Here is a 16999-nt window from a genome sequence, read left to right as displayed (position 1 = left end):
AAGGTATGCATGAAACACAAATGTTGGACACCTGTGTCACATGGGGCCCTATATTTCAGCTCCTGAGGTGTCCCTAAAACCTTCCTAAATCTCAAAAAGAAAGGCAATTTCAACACAATTTGAGTTTTTGTACTATATCAAGAGAAACATTTATTTCAATAAGAAGTGGTCCAGACATCAGTGAGTGTTGAAATGACATTTTGAGGCAATTTTTTAATTTTTTTTCCTAACTATGGAGTATTCTTTGAGACCACAAAAATGGCTCTGAAGTCCACATCTGAACTACAAATGACCTGTATCCCACCTCTAGAAGAAAAATGGCAGATGCCAATCCAAGAATATTTCTGTACAATCTATATACTTACAATTAGCTTTGCCTACTAACATATCACACTCACAGAAATACATACAAACAATCTCCTTAAATTTGCAGTTGGAGTATGGTTGAATTTTCTCTCAACATTACTCACGCCTACAACACAAATTGCTATGCATCTATTGTATAAGTTTATAGTTGTGCATTCAGACTGAAATACCACACTATCTAAATCTACCCAGTAATATTTTAGCAGTAAAATATCCCCATCACAACTGCCATGTACAATTTGAATTAGTACTTGTTTGTTTGTTTATGTATATGCTGCCCTTCTCACCCCGAAGGGGACTCAGTGCGGCTTACAAGATATATATACATACAATATATTATATTATTAGCATAGTACAATATCAGTATTATATATTACTATATTGTACATACCATTATATTGTAATATTATTAGTAATATTAGTATCTGGATTTAGTAATAACAATTGGTAGAAAATATTTTCAGCAAACATGAAATGAAGAAACTTCACTGGATAAATGTCTTACTAAAGTATTTCTGAGTCTTCAACTTTGTTGTAAGACTGTTTCTGGAACAGATGGTTGATTCTTGATCCCCCCACCCCCACCCCGGCTTGCTTTAATGCATATGCTGTTAACACTTGACCTGATGTGTTTTCTTTGGATAATGATCCAAGCATCATTAAAGGGTAAGGGGGTATGCTTATTTTTAACGCAAAATTGAATTCACTATAACTAAGCAAACACATTGCTCTTAGTAGAATGCTGTGTAAGGAAATGAACAGCTCGAGATAACACCTGAATAGGTCTGAATGAGACCAACTGAGGTCATGTCTAATTGCCATACCTACTGAGAAGTTGCAAAGGACAGAGGTGGTCATACAGACTATCTAGTCCAACTCTCTACTTAAAGCAAGAAATCCAGAGCAGGAGCGTTCCTAACAGATGTATGTCAAATCTCTTTTGTCACCATGGGACTGATCCATACCAACCTAAATGCATGATGCAGGTGAGCCTCTAGTCTCTGGAGCAGCAGAAAACAAACTTGCTCCATCCTCCCTTTCAAATATTCAAACACAGCTTATCATGCCCATTCTTAACCATCTTTTCTCTAAGCTAAACATACCCCATTTCCTAAGGTCATTCTTCATAGACATTGTACCATTTTGTTCAACCTGTTCCAGCTTGTTAATTTCCTTCTTGAATTGCAGTGCCCAGAACTGGATAAAAGTATTCCAAGTGAGGCCTGATCAAATCAGAATATTTATTTATTATTTACTATATTTCTATCCCACTCCCTCTCACCCTGAAGGGGACTCAGAGTGGCTTACAAATTGGCAAAATTCTATACCACATATACAAACAATATACAATACAGTGCATTTTATAAACAATAAAATAGATAAAACATATAAATATCAACCATTAAAACATGATACTCAGTCCTGGCATCGTCATTTGTGTTGCTACATTCGGCCAAATCAAGCATGTATGAGTGTGGCATCAGAGAAGGGTCTAATGATGTCCCCACTGCCAGATAAGGACAAATGACGACATGTGTTTGGAACCCTCTGAAGGTCTGTCAGATGATATACCGGTAATAGTTCTGTGTCTGGCAAATGGTCAGGGAGGACAGAAGTTTTAGGTGAAACAACATTTATTTATTTACTTTGCTCAATCTAGACACTATATTCCTATTGATGCAGCCTAGAATCACATTGACTTTACTAGCTGCCACATCACACTGCTGACTCACATACAGTTGTGGCTTACTAAGATTCCTAGATCCTTTTTGCATGTACAGGTGTCAAGCCAGGTGTTACCCATCCTATATCTGTGAATTTCATTTTTTTCTGCTTAAGTGTAATATCTCTACATTTCTACCCATTGAAATTCATTTTATTAGTTTTGGCCTAGTTCTCTAATCTGTTAAGGTCATTTTGAATTCTTATTTTGTCTTCTGGGTTATTAGCTATTCCTCTTAAATTGGTGTCATCTTCAAAATTAATAAGCATGGCCCTTTAATCCATCTAGTCCCCATTCCTATTTCCACAGAAAAACCTACATTGAAAGGATTTGAGTATCAGATCATATTCAAATGTGAAGTTGTGGGCTATAACATCAGTTTGTTCTGCCAAATGCAAGGGAGTGGGAGTGAAAAGAAGTATCATCCAGTTTAGAGTCTCATATATTGTTTGCTTAATGGGAAATCAAGTTCCATAGAACTTGGAGGAAGGAGTTAAAGCCATTAAGCTCATAGCTGTATACAATTTATGTGCTTGTAAGAATAAGGATATGGAGCAAAATTGCTTCTGCAACAGATTCACTCTTAATAATTTTGGCAAATTTCATAGTTTCCCCAGAAAATTTCCAGTTAAGCAACATTTATGTTTGAAGGAGAGAAAAAATTAAAGATTACAAATGTCATACACATCTACAGAAATGTAACCAGATGTTTCTGTGTATTGACTCATTTAAACATTTGGGATCCTCCTGCTGAGTTACTGTGATGTTTCCATTAAAAAGATATTTAGTTTTTTTGGATTGCAAAATAAACTCATCAAACATTTCTACAATCTGAATGGTAGAAAAAATAAAATATTCATGTGGCTTATTTATTATAAAGAAAAAGTAGATTAAAATCCTGTGGTGGCAATGTGATTTCCCCCTTCCTTTCCTTTGATTTCTATTCTTTTTCAGATGCTTCTGCTTACTTTTAAACTTCATCCAGGTGGATTAAAACTAGAATTCTGACTCTGTGGATATTCTGATGTATTGAGGGTGAAGAGTATGGTTAGAGTTAACTTTCTTCATTTAATACTTTCTAAATTACTGAAAATTGTATTGTGTTTTCCCATTTATGGGGATAACAACCAAATCATATCACGCAGGGCTCTTTCACGTTACACCATTATAGCATTATGATTCCACTTGACCTGCCATGGCTGGATCCTATGGAATCCTGGGATTTGTAATTTGGTGAGGCAGTAGAGTTCCAAGGCTGAGAATTCGGTATTATCAGAAAATGGAAAGCATCGTAAGTCATATCAATTTCATATGATTCGTACTTACAATGCAATATCCGAAGCTCACTCGAGGTCCATGCCAAAAATTAAGAAACTGAAGCTTATAATGCCTTCATTTCTTAAACTTTGATTTCTTCATAAGGCCCCTGTGATGCAGTTAAAATTCACAGGTCAACCAAGTCCTGCTGAAAGGCAAAGCCAAAAAGTTGGCATGCCTCTCAGCCCATCAGGGCTGATGGAGGAGGGAGAGGGAGGTGGAGTGGCTACCATTTATGTGAAAAATATATAGGTTCTATAGGCTTGTCTTAAGTTTAATTTGTCTGTAAGTCAGAACAGGTACATTTTAAAGTGTAACTCCAACTATATGTGTGTGTGTGTGTGTGTGTATAGCTTTGGATAGCATAGGGAAGGATTAACACCTTGTGGTGTTTGTTTAGCTTTCTGCGCTCCTGTTCAGATTTCACCTAACTTTCTGGCCTTGTGATAATTGGATTTTGAAAAATGTGGCTTGTTGTGGGAAAAAAAGGATTGGTGATAATGCTTCAGTAGAAACACCTTTTCCCCATGACAACTCTTTCAGGAGTGAATTACCCCATCCTAGGGGTAGATTACTCTCACTTCCTGTTGTCTTGCCCCCATTTTTAACTATAAGTCATTTTTAAGTCAGATGTTTGTAATTCTGGGACTGCCTGTATTTTTGCCCCATTGTGTTACACTGGTGGCAAAAGCGTGCATGGCAAGAGGCTGATATTGAGGCTGGCCATTGTCAAAATACTGGGTGAGATGTATATTTGGTATAGAACCAGAAAATCACTTTTTAGATTCAGAGAGGAAAACCCATGGCCTATCACAGTCCAGTTTATTGAAATCCCCAATTCAGTCCAAAAAGGTTTACCAGTCACCGACTCCTCTTCAAAGTCCTGTCCCTGAGAACAGAGACAGGTCAAAGAGACCTTTGGGATTTGGACAGTGCTAAACCACCAGCTTAGCTAGTTTGTTGGGATTCAAACTTGCAGTGGTGATATTAAACAATATGTCCATGTGGATCATCTGTCCAAGTGACCAATTCATCAAAACTAGTTTTTTAACCCAGTTTTAGATTATCTTAGTTGGACCATGAATTGATTTCTCATCTCTAATGGGAATGGGAAACCAAAACGGGGAGGATATTTAGCATATATCACTCTTTTTCTTACACCAGCAGTAGAATTGGTCTGGGAAGGGGGCATGAAGGTGGGGTGGGGGGGGGGGGGATTAGCAAGTCTCCTTTGAGATGAATTTGATAGCTGTTTTGTGCCTTCAAATTCTTTCTGCCTTTTCACAGGTTTTTAAGGCTAAGAATGTGGGACTTGCACAAGATTCCCCAGTAGGTTTCCAATGCTGAGAGGGGATTCCAACCCTGTTCTTCATAATCATAGTCCAATGCCCAAACCACTACACCACACCAGCTCCTACAGCTGAACTAAGTACAGGAAAAACAGCGAGTCTCACTTCATGCACGATTGCTAACCTGTCACTTTTCTGGGAAAGCATGTTATTAAGTTGCAGGAGCCGAGTCCATAAAGATGACTTTTATGGGAATGGAAGGAGCATGAGGCTAATGTTGAGTGAGTGAAAGCATTAATAAATTAAGAGGGGTGGGAGAGGATGAGGATCCCAAACAAGGAGGAAGAATTATACAGGAAACTTGATCCTGGCGATGGGTTAGCCAGAGGGAGACAGGCAGCTGATAGAGAGAGAGAGATGCAGCCAGACTCTAGAGTCCAGTACATGCTATCCTCTCCTAGAGCTAGACAGACATCCTGTATTACTCGCTTGTCCGACTGCTGGGGCCACTGAAAACAATCCGAGACCTTGGAGCTAAATTGAGTCAAGCATTTTCTAAGTCATTCATGGAGGGATGGAGTCAGGCTGTCTGTCCATTCTCATCCACAATGCAAGCACCTAAGGTTTAATCGGAACATGGGACTTATGACTGCAAGTATATCACTATATTGGCGTATCATATCGACTTTCTGATAATGTTCTAAAGCCAGGCGGGTAAGAAAGAGAAAGTGCCACTGGGCACAGATTGTGGCATCAATTCTCTGCCAGACTCATCCATTGAATTTATATATTACCTCCAGCTGCGCACTTAAAATCTATCACTTTGCTCCCTCTAGTGCAGAGCTCACAGTTTAAGTAATTGCAGATACAAATGAATTTTAAAAGGATTTAGCAGGCTTTAAATTAAAAAATGTGTGAATAGTGTTGTTTTTTTTTAAAAGCACTTTCAGTTATTTAGTAATTTAACCAGTGTGTGGCATGGCTCTTGGACCAGTGGCCTTTGGGTATTGAAATGTGTTAGAAAGCAGGAATAGTTTACGGTGGAAAGGAAAAGACGCACATTTTCATATCTAATGATCAGGTCACTAGAAAGCAGTAGGCGGTAAGATCACTTAAACCCTACATGGATTTTATAGTTACAATGTATCCTAAAATTGTCCCTTCAGATGTGGGCAATATTGCTAGATCCCAGAGACTTCACAGAGTGCCAAAAACCAGAACAAAAATTGGGAGTGGCTGGAAGTTCATTTTTGGTTTTGGGAAAAATAGATTTGTGATGTTAAACAGTCCACAAGAGACTGCAACCTATTTGAACAATAAATGTCTGCTCCTCGACGCAGCCATAAAAAAGGTCAGAAATAATGGGTGATACAGGGGATTAAGTGGCTGCAAAACAGCCTTAGGGCTACATGAAGTTACCCTCCAACATTTTACAGATCAAAATCAGGAAATATCTCCAAGCAACATTAAAGTGTACTCAAGATGGCAAACGTTATAAATAAGGAAGAGCACACAAACCTGAGGAGATTGCAGCCATTTGCTTTTGCTTGAACCTCCTGGGACGGGCAATGTTCTCCCACCACCTCTTGCAGAATGTATTGAGTACAAATGACTTTTGCACTTTGAACTCACTTTGAAGCACTGAAGTAATCTGGGACAAAGGGCCCTTCTGCACAGCCCTATATCCCAGAATATCAAGGCAGAAAATCCCACATTATCTCAGTGTGGACTCAGATAACCCAGATCAAAGCAGATTTTCTGGGATATAGGGCTGTGTGGAAGGGCCCAAAGAAGAAGTGAGAGAAGGAGAGAAAAACAGAGGCATTTTAAAAGCAGCTGGAAAAGTGGATGGGACAACAGAGGATAAATCAGGACACTTGGAGGATATGCATGCAGTTCTTGGCCACACTTTAGCCATCCATGTTCTAGATCAGTGGTGCTTAACCTGTGTGTCTCCAGATGTTTTGGCCTTCAACTCCCTGAAATCCTAACAGCTGGTAAATGGGATTTCTGGGAGTTGTAGGCCAAAACCCCTGGGGACCCACAGGTTGAGTGTACCACAAAGTGCCCTCCAAATGCTGTGAAATTCATATGTGGTTATATTCTCCCTTCCTCTTGTGAAATTAAGTTCTGGTAATGCTAAACTAACATGATGAATGTATTATGGGATCACAAAATAGCATATTTTGGGAGTACCAGATTGTCTGCCTATACTGTAAATGTCTAACCTATGACATAGATTTAACGGAGTTTAGCTGTTTACTTTGGAGATGCAGACTCGGTCAGGGTGAGGCCAAAGACAGAAATGGTCACAGTTGACTGAATATCTGGGCTGACCCCAACTTAGAATCTAGATTTTAACCAAAAATTAAACATGATATGCAGAGAAAATAAGGCACCAAAATACCAATAATATTACGGGGGTATCATTATTCAATGTACGCTGATAAACCAGAAGTTTCATTCCACCAGCTATAAAAGGATGTCAGTTGACTTTGCTACCATGTCACACCATGGCTACATTGCCAGAGCTTAGGAAAGGGTTGCGGTCTTTATTTTGTTTTGGGGTGTTTTTGGAGGGAGGTAGTTTTGCTGTACATATTTTGTCATCACTTTTTCCAAACAGGTGTGCATATGAAGATACCCTTTATCCTATAGGATAGTCAACACCTCCGACGGGGAAATGATCCAGTTGAAATGGCTTCAGAAAACTAGTCTCATGCAAAGCCAATAACTGCTGCCCATTGAAGAACCTCAGACCCAAAAGACACCATCATAATTGATCAAGAATTGTTCTTAGAAACCTGAGGATAACTCCTTAAGAAATGGAAGTCAACCCTCCTCTTTCAAGCAGTCTGGGACTTTGTTTTTCTGAAAAGACTTATTTGCTACCCCCTTAACCCAAATTGGCGTGCCTATCCTGCCAGATTTTTCCTCAGCCATGAAAGACAAAGATCTATTATTGAAGTAGATGCACAAACACATCCAAATTCTAATCTACATCCTTGAGCTGTACTAACTGATTTTCATCCAATAAACGTGGAATAGTCAGTACTTTGGATATTTCATGAGATTGATCTTCGAGTACAGTGGAGTCAATGCCTTGACAAACGAAAGTGATTTAATCCTTTAAAAGCCTAGCATATAACTCACAATAGGCCAAGGAGAGTTCAATCACTTCCTTTGGGTCAGTGTGTAATAGACCTTGTGGCAAATGAGAGGTCGTCTGGATAGAAAATTCTCTTGTTCTAAGTCTGATTTTGCTCTAAGAGAGCAGCTACAGCAAAAAGCTTCAGGCTTCCTTTTTCATGTCCTGCTCAAGCTGTTTCTGACCTGGTGACCTATCTGCTCCACCTGTGTAGTATGCTTTGGGTTGCAGCAAATCTAGAACCCAGACTGGAATTCGCTGAACTGTCATAGCTTTCCTTACATTCATCTCATAACCTGATAGGCCCACACTGAATCTCATAAATAACTACATACTGTATATACTCGAGTATAAACTGGGTGTTCAGCATATTTTATGCTGGAAAAGGTCCCCTCAGCTTATACTTGATTGAGGGTCCTGGAGAGAAGGAGTGGGACTGAAAAAAACCCTTTGCAAAGCTTCTACCAGCTGCACGCCTCCTCTCCTTTTAGTACAACAACCTAGCTGGGTCACTGTGCCAAGAGAGGAGGAGAGGAAGGTGAATGGCTCACCAGGCCTGGCCTCTTGTCTTGGCACAGCAACCCAGGTGGGAGAAAGGAGAAAAGAAGCTGCCTGACTTCCTTTTCTGTGATGACTACAAACTCAGTGATGATGACAATATCTATGTTGATAACCTCACACCAGCTAAAGCTGGAGTTCTGTTTGGGCGTACAGATGATGATGAGAAATCCACTTTTGAAGGATTTTAACTATTGTGTTTTAGGGTGGTTGCTGATTGAGCTAAGGTTTTTGTACTTGTAAAGTTATTGTTGATACCATATATTTATTGTTGACCCTCTTTTCCACTTACAGAGCTAGTTTACTGTTTTTCTTTGAAATACATATTCCAAAACATTTAGCCTACTGCTGCCTCAATTAATGCAATTTTATTGGTATCTATTTTTAATTTGAAATTTACCAGTAGCTGTTGCATTTCCCACCCTTGACTTATACTCGAGTCAATGCATTTTCCCAGTTTTCTGTGGTAAAATTAGATGCCTAGGCTTATATTCGGGTCAGCTTATACTCGAGTATATAGGGTATATAAAATTTGCTAAGCACCTGCGGCTTGAGACAATAATTTATTGGCATTCAAAAGAAAATATTTTTAAAAAACCATCTCAGACATCCTTCTAAAACCAGCAATGCTGAAAGGCAAGCCATGCAGGGGAGAACTACAGCAGCTGTAATCTTTTATGTTTGTTGCCTTGATACAGGAATATTATTTGGGTGGTTGTAATATTAAACCTCACAAGAAAAAAATGGATTTCACTCCATCTGCACCCTGCCTTTAAAACATTGTTCTATATTCCAGGAGTCGTGCTTTCTACTCCATGGAGGAGGTACAAACCCCACATTTCGGGGCCTAAGAATCCAGGCAGAAGCATCAGGATGCAGAATGTACCTATCTCCTATTAACAGCTTGTTTGACAAAACAAATTCAAAGTGTACACCCAGAGTAGCAGGAACCATGCCAGTTAGAATGATAGAAAATCATGTCAGAGAGATAAATGGATCATTAAAAGCGAGGCACTTGAATTTTCATTACAGATCACTGCACAATCACTAAAGGTTTCTGAACTTGTCCAGCTTGTTGATCTCTCCTGCTCCTCCTCCCACTGACGATTAGGCCTCATATCCATATTTTCGCATACCTTTTTGAAAACCGATATATTTCATGTGCTGAAGGCAATCATTAAAAGCTCTTTGTAACCATTGGAATTCATGAATTTTGATTCGCATCAGCCTGAATGGCGGCAGCAGAAGCAATAATATGATCATCATACCAAATGATTCAGAAGCGGCATGACATAAGTGATGATATTTGGGGTGGGGAGGAGAGAAAGGGGAAAGGACATATGGGTTTTAACTAGAACCTGGCAGAATGCAAGTTCTTTTTTCCCCTCTGCTCAATTTGGCAAGAAGCAGGGAAACCAAAGACACATCCAGCCAAAGTTAAGCAGTTTCATCAATTTTAATGAGAGCGAGTTTAAGCCTCAAGTCATTAGATACCAAAATAAGGACAGGCCACGTTGCCAATGTTTCGTTCCCCAGAATTCCATTTATGCTCATCTCTCATCAGAGCTCTATTTTCTCTTCTCTATTTCAATTAGGGCTGTCAACTGATGGCTAAATTTTAGGATTGTTAGAATCATCTCTGGCATTTCAACTCCAAATTTATCATTATTTAGCACTATGCTATTCTATCAATCCATCCATAAATATACATATACACAACATACACAGTGCCTATCAGCTAGGTGACACCTAAGTATACTATGCCTCCTATTTATCCCATACATCTACCCCATCCTATATTTGAAGAGCTCAGGGAGGAATTCAACAATTTAGAACAACAAATAACAATAATTTTAAAAAAGCAAAAATATACTAAATCATTTCCTATTTTAAATCAGACACTTTAACCTATTTGAAAAGTGTAAAGAATGCTGATGATAACACATGTGAAATCAAATAAAACCAGTAAGCCCAGTAATACTCTCACAGAAAGCCATGATTTCATTTGGCACCAGAAGGACACTACCGTTGGTGCCAGTAAGGCCTCTAAGGCAGTGTTTCTTAACCTTCCTAATGCCATGACCCCTTCATACAGTTCCTCAGGTTGTGGTGACCTCCAACCATAACATTATTTTCCTTGCTCCTTCATAACTGTAATTTTGCTACTGTTATGAATCATAATGAAAATATCTGATATGCAAGATGTATTTTCACTCACTGGACCAAATTTGGCACAAATAATCAATATGCCCAAATTTGAATACTTATGGGGTTTGAGGTGGGGGGGGGGTTGGGTTTGTCATTTGGAGCATTCCGAACTCCACCAACCGAGGAATTGCACCAAACTTGCCACACAGAACTCCCATGACCAACAGAAAATACTGAAAGAGTTTGGTGGGCATTGACCTTGAGTTTTGGAGTTGTAGTTCACCTGCATCTAGAGAGCACTGTGGACTCAAACAATGATGTATCCGGACCGAACTTGGCACAAATACTCAATATGCCCAAATGTAAACACTTTGGGAGTTTGGGAAAAACAGACTTTGGGAAAAACAGACTTTGACATTTGGGAGTTGTAGTTGCTAGGATCTGTAGTTCACCTACAATCAAAGAGCATTCTGAACCCCACCAATGATAGAATTGGGCCAAACTTCCCACACAGAACCCCCATGACCACCAGAAAATACTGTGTTTTCTGATGGCTTTTGGCAAACCCTCTTACACCCCCTCATGATCCCCCCAGGGGTCCCAACCCCCAGGTTGAGAAATGCTGCTCTAAGGGGAAGGCACTCCTTATGTGATGGCAACTGACATTTGTGCTTGTGTGTATCAATACCGGTGGATTACTTGCATATCCCTGGCCAATTTTTGTATCCCCCCACTAACCTCATTTGCCATTACTATTGAACTATGACCACCAAATTCAGTACCACTAACATAAGTGCATGACTAATAAATACGCAGTAAAGCCAAGGGTACTTTCCTGTACCATGGGGAATCATCACAGTTGCTGCTGAATTTTGGTGGAAATTATAGTAGTAGTCAGGATTTTGATGGCAACAGCAGTAGCAAACTGAATTTCTGCAGCACTAGCATTGTAGCCCTGATTGAACTGAGCCTGATGCCTCACATTGCAGAAAGCTGCCTTACTTATGTGCGCATGCACACACACACAATATTCCATTGGCTCAATTGATAGCTTTTAATTTCCAGATGCATTTGAACACCACTAGCTTGGAATACTATCAAATCAGATTCAACAAATTTAGAGAAAATAGAGGTCTATCCATAGTTAATGGACTTAATGATATGGAATGTGTAGGCAGTCTGGAAACCAACTGATGGGAAATGGACTGAATGGCAAAGGGCCTTCCACAGAGCTGAATAAAATCCCACATTATTTGCTTTGAACTGGAATATATGGTAGTGTGGACTCAGATAACCCAGTTCAAAGCAGATATTATGGGATTTTCTGCCTTGATATTCTGGGTTATATGGCTGTGTGGAAGGGCCCAAAGAATCACAGTTAATCTATTGAGGCTTTTCTTACTTTTTAAAGCTCATATTTCTTTTGGTGGAAAGTTGAACTAACAGGTTTCAAGCCAAAATCTTACCAAAAGTTGTTCTATATCCCATAGCTGTGGAAAGGAAACTTACTATATTAAGGCCCCTGATAATACCACTGCAGTACAGATTCTCCTGGGAGATATCTTGCTTCTTCTCATGTTTACGACGAACATTCTCTATTAGCTTTCCATCTTCTCTTCCAAACATGCCAGGCAGAGAGCAAGGCTCAGATAGGTATACGTGTTGTCAGCAAGCTGATATCCACTCTTCTTGATGGACATCTGAATGGGATAGAGACTTGATAAACTGCCCTAGAAGAAGGGGGAGGTGGGGGAAGAAAAGAAAAGAAAAAGTCAAGGAGTCGAATAAATAAGTAGGATCCTGCTCAGTTCAGAGATAGAAGCAAGAGTGAGTTTAAACTGGGGAAATCTTTTGATCCTGTAAATTCAAAGTGACAAGGATTGTGTGTGTGTTTCTTGATCTTAGTGCTCCAAGAATAAATTTTAGAACCCCTTCTTTTAATTAATGGCACCAGGCCAGTTATCTTATAATGTTTGCACACATAAATGTCATCTCCATATCTGCATCTATGAGAGCGATGCAATGTGTAATCCTACCCAGGTGTAATACATGGCATTCAGACATGGTATCTCTCCATGCTGAAACAGAACATGTGGCACAGTTGCAGAGTACACAAACCTTGCATGCATAAGGTCAAAAGATTAATCCTTTGTACTGTGCATCCCCTGTATCAGTGGGGAATATGTTTCTGAATTTACTGTAGAAACAGGGAACTATGGATATCACAAACCCTTTCAAAATGAATGACTTTTGTCATTAGCTACAGTTTAGTCACCTTATCCTTTAGAGAGGACATATTTTGTCAGATGCAGCTAGGCAAAACTATGGGTCTTCTGATAGAAGCTGGCCTGTCATGAAAAATCCACTGAGCAAAACCTCAGTATAGCTTGTTCAAAAGCAGAAGGGATGCAATGCAGAAATCATCAACAGTCTGGAGGGAGGCAAATGTTGTCCCCATCTTTTAAAAAAGGATGCAGCCAACTACTGCTTGATGCCAATGCCATGAAAGGATCTAGAATAGGTATTGAAGCGTCCATAGGTGAGTGCTCAAAATATGTAATAAATAAGAGCCAGCATGGTTTACCAGATTCAAGCCATCCTGAACTAATCTTACCTCCAATTTTGATAGAATTACAATTTTGACAGTTTAGGAGACTGCTGTATAATGACGAAGTAGCAACAGTAAGAACTGACCATGGAACAACAGACTGGTTCAAGATTGGGAAAGACATATGGCAGGGTTGTATACCCTCACCCAACCTATTCAACTTGTATGCAGAATACATCATGTGATATGCTGGGCTTGAGGAATCCAAGTCTGGAGTTAAAATTTCTGGAAGAAACATTAACAACCTTAGATATGCAATGATGCCACTTTGATGGCCGAAAGCAAGGAGGAGCTGAGGAGCCTTCTAACAATGGTGAAAGAAGAAAGTCCAAAAGCTGGGCTGCAGTTAAACATAATAAAACCCCAAGATTATGGCAACAAGACTGATTGATAACTGGCAATTAGAGGGAGAAAACGTGGAGGCAGTGACAGACTTTATATTTCTAGGTGCAAAGATTACTGCAGATGCAGACTGCAGTCAGGGAATCAGAAGATGTTTACTTCTTGGGAGGAGAGCAATGACCAATCTCGATAAAATAGTGAAGAGTAGAGACATCCCACTGGCAACAAAGATCCGCATAGTTAAAGCAATGGTATTCCCTATAGTAACCTATGGATGTGAGAACTGGACCATAAGAAAGGCTGAGTGAAGAAAGATAGACGCTTTTGAACTGTGGTGTTGGAGGAAAATGCTGAGAGTACCTTGGATCGCGAGAAGATCCAACCTTTTCATAGTTCAGGAAATAAAGCCCGACTGCTCATTGGAGGGAAGGATATTAGAGGCAAAGGCGAAGTACTTTGGCCAAATAATGGGAAGACAGGAAAGGTTAGAGAAGACAATGATGCTGGGAGAAATGGAAGGAAAAAGAAAGAGGGGCTGACCAAGGGCAAGATGGATGGATGGTATCCTTGAGGTGACTGGCTTGACTCTGAAGGGGCTAAGGGTGGTGATGTCTGACAGGGAACTGTGGCATGGGCTGGTCCATGAAGTCGTGAATAGTCAGAAGCGACTGAATGAATAAACTACAAGGAGACTGCTGTGGATGTAGCATATCTTGATTTCAATAAAGTGTTTCAGAAGGTTCCCCATGATATTATTGAAAACTAGCTGGAACAGATGGAGCTGGACAAGATGCAGCTCTTTCCATCTCAATAAGTCCACAAGCCTACTGATAGAGAAAGAGATATAACTGAATTGAGGGGAAACACAGGTTTCCTTCTATCATTTCTGACATTTGGTCAAGGAAGTCTTCTCTTCTTATCAGTTGTCAACCTAGAATACCAAGGCCTGCACTCTCCCTGGCATCCCTTCAGAAGCTGCTGGTCTTCTCCTCCTTCTACTGTCAGAGTAAAGCAGGCATTTTTCAAATGTCTGGTGTGGAAGATTTAATGCACCTGACACCTGCAAACCAAACAAACTGTGCAAAACATAATTCTGATTTCTTATCCAAACTTGGTTCTGTCCCAATTTGCTTTCCTATTGTGAACAGCATGGGTATTCCAAGAGATGTGCATTGAACATGAAAGCAGTTTAAAATTCTCTAGCCATCTGTTTTAGGCTAGAAAATGTACTTTTTCCCTTAAGTGTCCAATTTAGTATTTTGGTAGATAATTCAGCACTTTCAATGCATGGAGAACATGGAGGCATTGCTCACTGTTCAGATGCTAAGGTTAATTCATTTATCTTGGCACAGTTGGTAACCAAAAATGGATTCAGAAAATTCCCTTAGCATATTTCACCCATTTGCTTTTCTTTTGGGAAACAACCAGCATGTTGGATAGCACTGAAGGGCTTAAAGATAAGGTAGGATGAAGCAGGAGGAATGAATAAAATAAGAAAGATAAATGTGCTTTAGATATTATTATCCCAAATCCACTTTTCAGCTTGGTACAACACAAATACAAAGCAGCAACAACCTACGAAGATACTGTAATGAGAGATGCTACTGTCTGAATTTATTTATTACTGTAAGGCTAGCGGGTAGCAGAGCTTCATGAAATCCATGATATCTTGTATACAGTGCTGGATAGAAGCCTGGAAAAGTCTTCAAAAGGCCTAAGAACATATTTTTACTCCTGGCTGTTTAACCTACAGCATTTGGTTGTATGTTTCAAAGTGTCTTCTGTTTTTTGTAAGAAATAAACATTGTAGCTGTCATCCAACGAACTCCAAACCCTTCACTTTGTATGCGTGTATATATTCAAGTCACCTGTCAACCAATGCAAACCTATGAAATTTATAGGGATTTCTTAAGCAATGGATATACAGAGAAGAGTCTGCCAGTTCCTTTCTCTGAAATATAGTCTATAGCATCTAGTATTTCTTGCCAGTCTCCCATCAAACTACAAACTAGGGTTGACTCTGCTTAGTTTCCAAAGTAAGATGGGATCTAGTGCCTTCAGAAGCTAGAGAGTCTCAAAAGTATCTACCTTGTTCATTGTTGTCTCTTCCTACAAAATAGATGTTTGGGAACACTCTGAGGACACCGGTGACGTTTTTATGCACGTGTAGATCTCCATATGGTCATTCAGATTATTTGTTGACTCAGTTATTTATTATCTTTTCCCCCTGACAAGTGATACAAGATGTCTTTCAACAAGGCTAAAACAAAGCTAAAAACCTCATGATAAAAATGTGAAAACACAATTAAACAAATCACCTTATTAAAACACCATTAAGTCTATAGACATAAAACCATTTAGAAGCACAGCAGGCAAGAAATAAATGTTGCACACACACACTCCATTAAAAAAAGAAATCCCACAATCAATTAAACCTGAAATGAAAGTCCTTTACCTGCTGATGAAAAGAGAGGGCCAGTTTGACTTTTTTGGAAGGGTTTTCTAAAGCCTGGAAGAACCACCAAGGCAAAGAAGTGGGGCAAAATATTGCAGGACCTGACAGCAAGTCCAAACACAGACCTGTCAGTCCTGGTAAATGGTACCCCATTGTCTTGACACCTTCATTTATAGTGGATTTTGGAAATCTACAAGATGGAAGGGGGACATCCGATGCAAGTTTGCTTTTGTTTAATTGACTCTCCGAGGTGCTTTGGACCTCATATGCATTCATGCAGATATCTAAATGTACACATTAACAAATTTCTTATTATCATTCAGTCTACTGTAAATTCAAACTCTGTTTAATTTCATAAAGATCAGAGCAAAGGAATGCTTGCAGAGAGTTCTCATTGTAATTGCTTTCCATTTGTGCTTCCATTTAGCCACCTGTGTGTCCGTGGCTCTATTTGTTTACATCCCTCATCAGCTATTTCAAGCTGGAACAGTCCACACCCATACAAAGGAACAAAATGATTTCCTTGACTGCAGGGATATACGGTCATGCAAATATGCACTTGTTTCGGCCAAAATCAGGTTTCAATCGCACCTTTTTAATACATGTTTTTCAGCTGTTAATCCAAATCAGCGTGCATTTTTGTGAAATGTCATTTAGTCATCTCCCCTTTTATCCCAGTTTCTTCTGGGTTTTAGAGCATGTGAGCATCACTCATCTAGAATCCAACACCCAAACCCAAAACCTTTAGAATTTTCTTCCAAAGGTTTAGATAGAACCTATTTTCCTGTAGTTGTGGTTTAAGGGATTGCATTGCCCCAAAGCATACTTTTCCATTTTCTGCTGTGATCCTCTCAAAAGCAGCAAAAGGCAGTATCATTGCATTACATTGTCTCACTCTTTTCAGAGGGAGGTCAATAGGAAATGAAAATACTTGGAGGGAGTGCAGGGTTCTAGAGCTGAGGGACCACCACCGGGAAGGTCCTCTCTCTCGGCCCCATCAACCATGCTTTTGATGGAGGTGGGAGCGAGAGAAGGACCTCCCCAG

Source organism: Anolis sagrei, chromosome 5 (assembly GCF_037176765.1).
Source record: "Anolis sagrei isolate rAnoSag1 chromosome 5, rAnoSag1.mat, whole genome shotgun sequence".
Taxonomy (NCBI): domain Eukaryota; kingdom Metazoa; phylum Chordata; class Lepidosauria; order Squamata; family Dactyloidae; genus Anolis; species Anolis sagrei.
The sequence above is the reverse complement of the archived record's forward strand: the minus strand, read 5'-3'. Positions refer to the sequence as shown.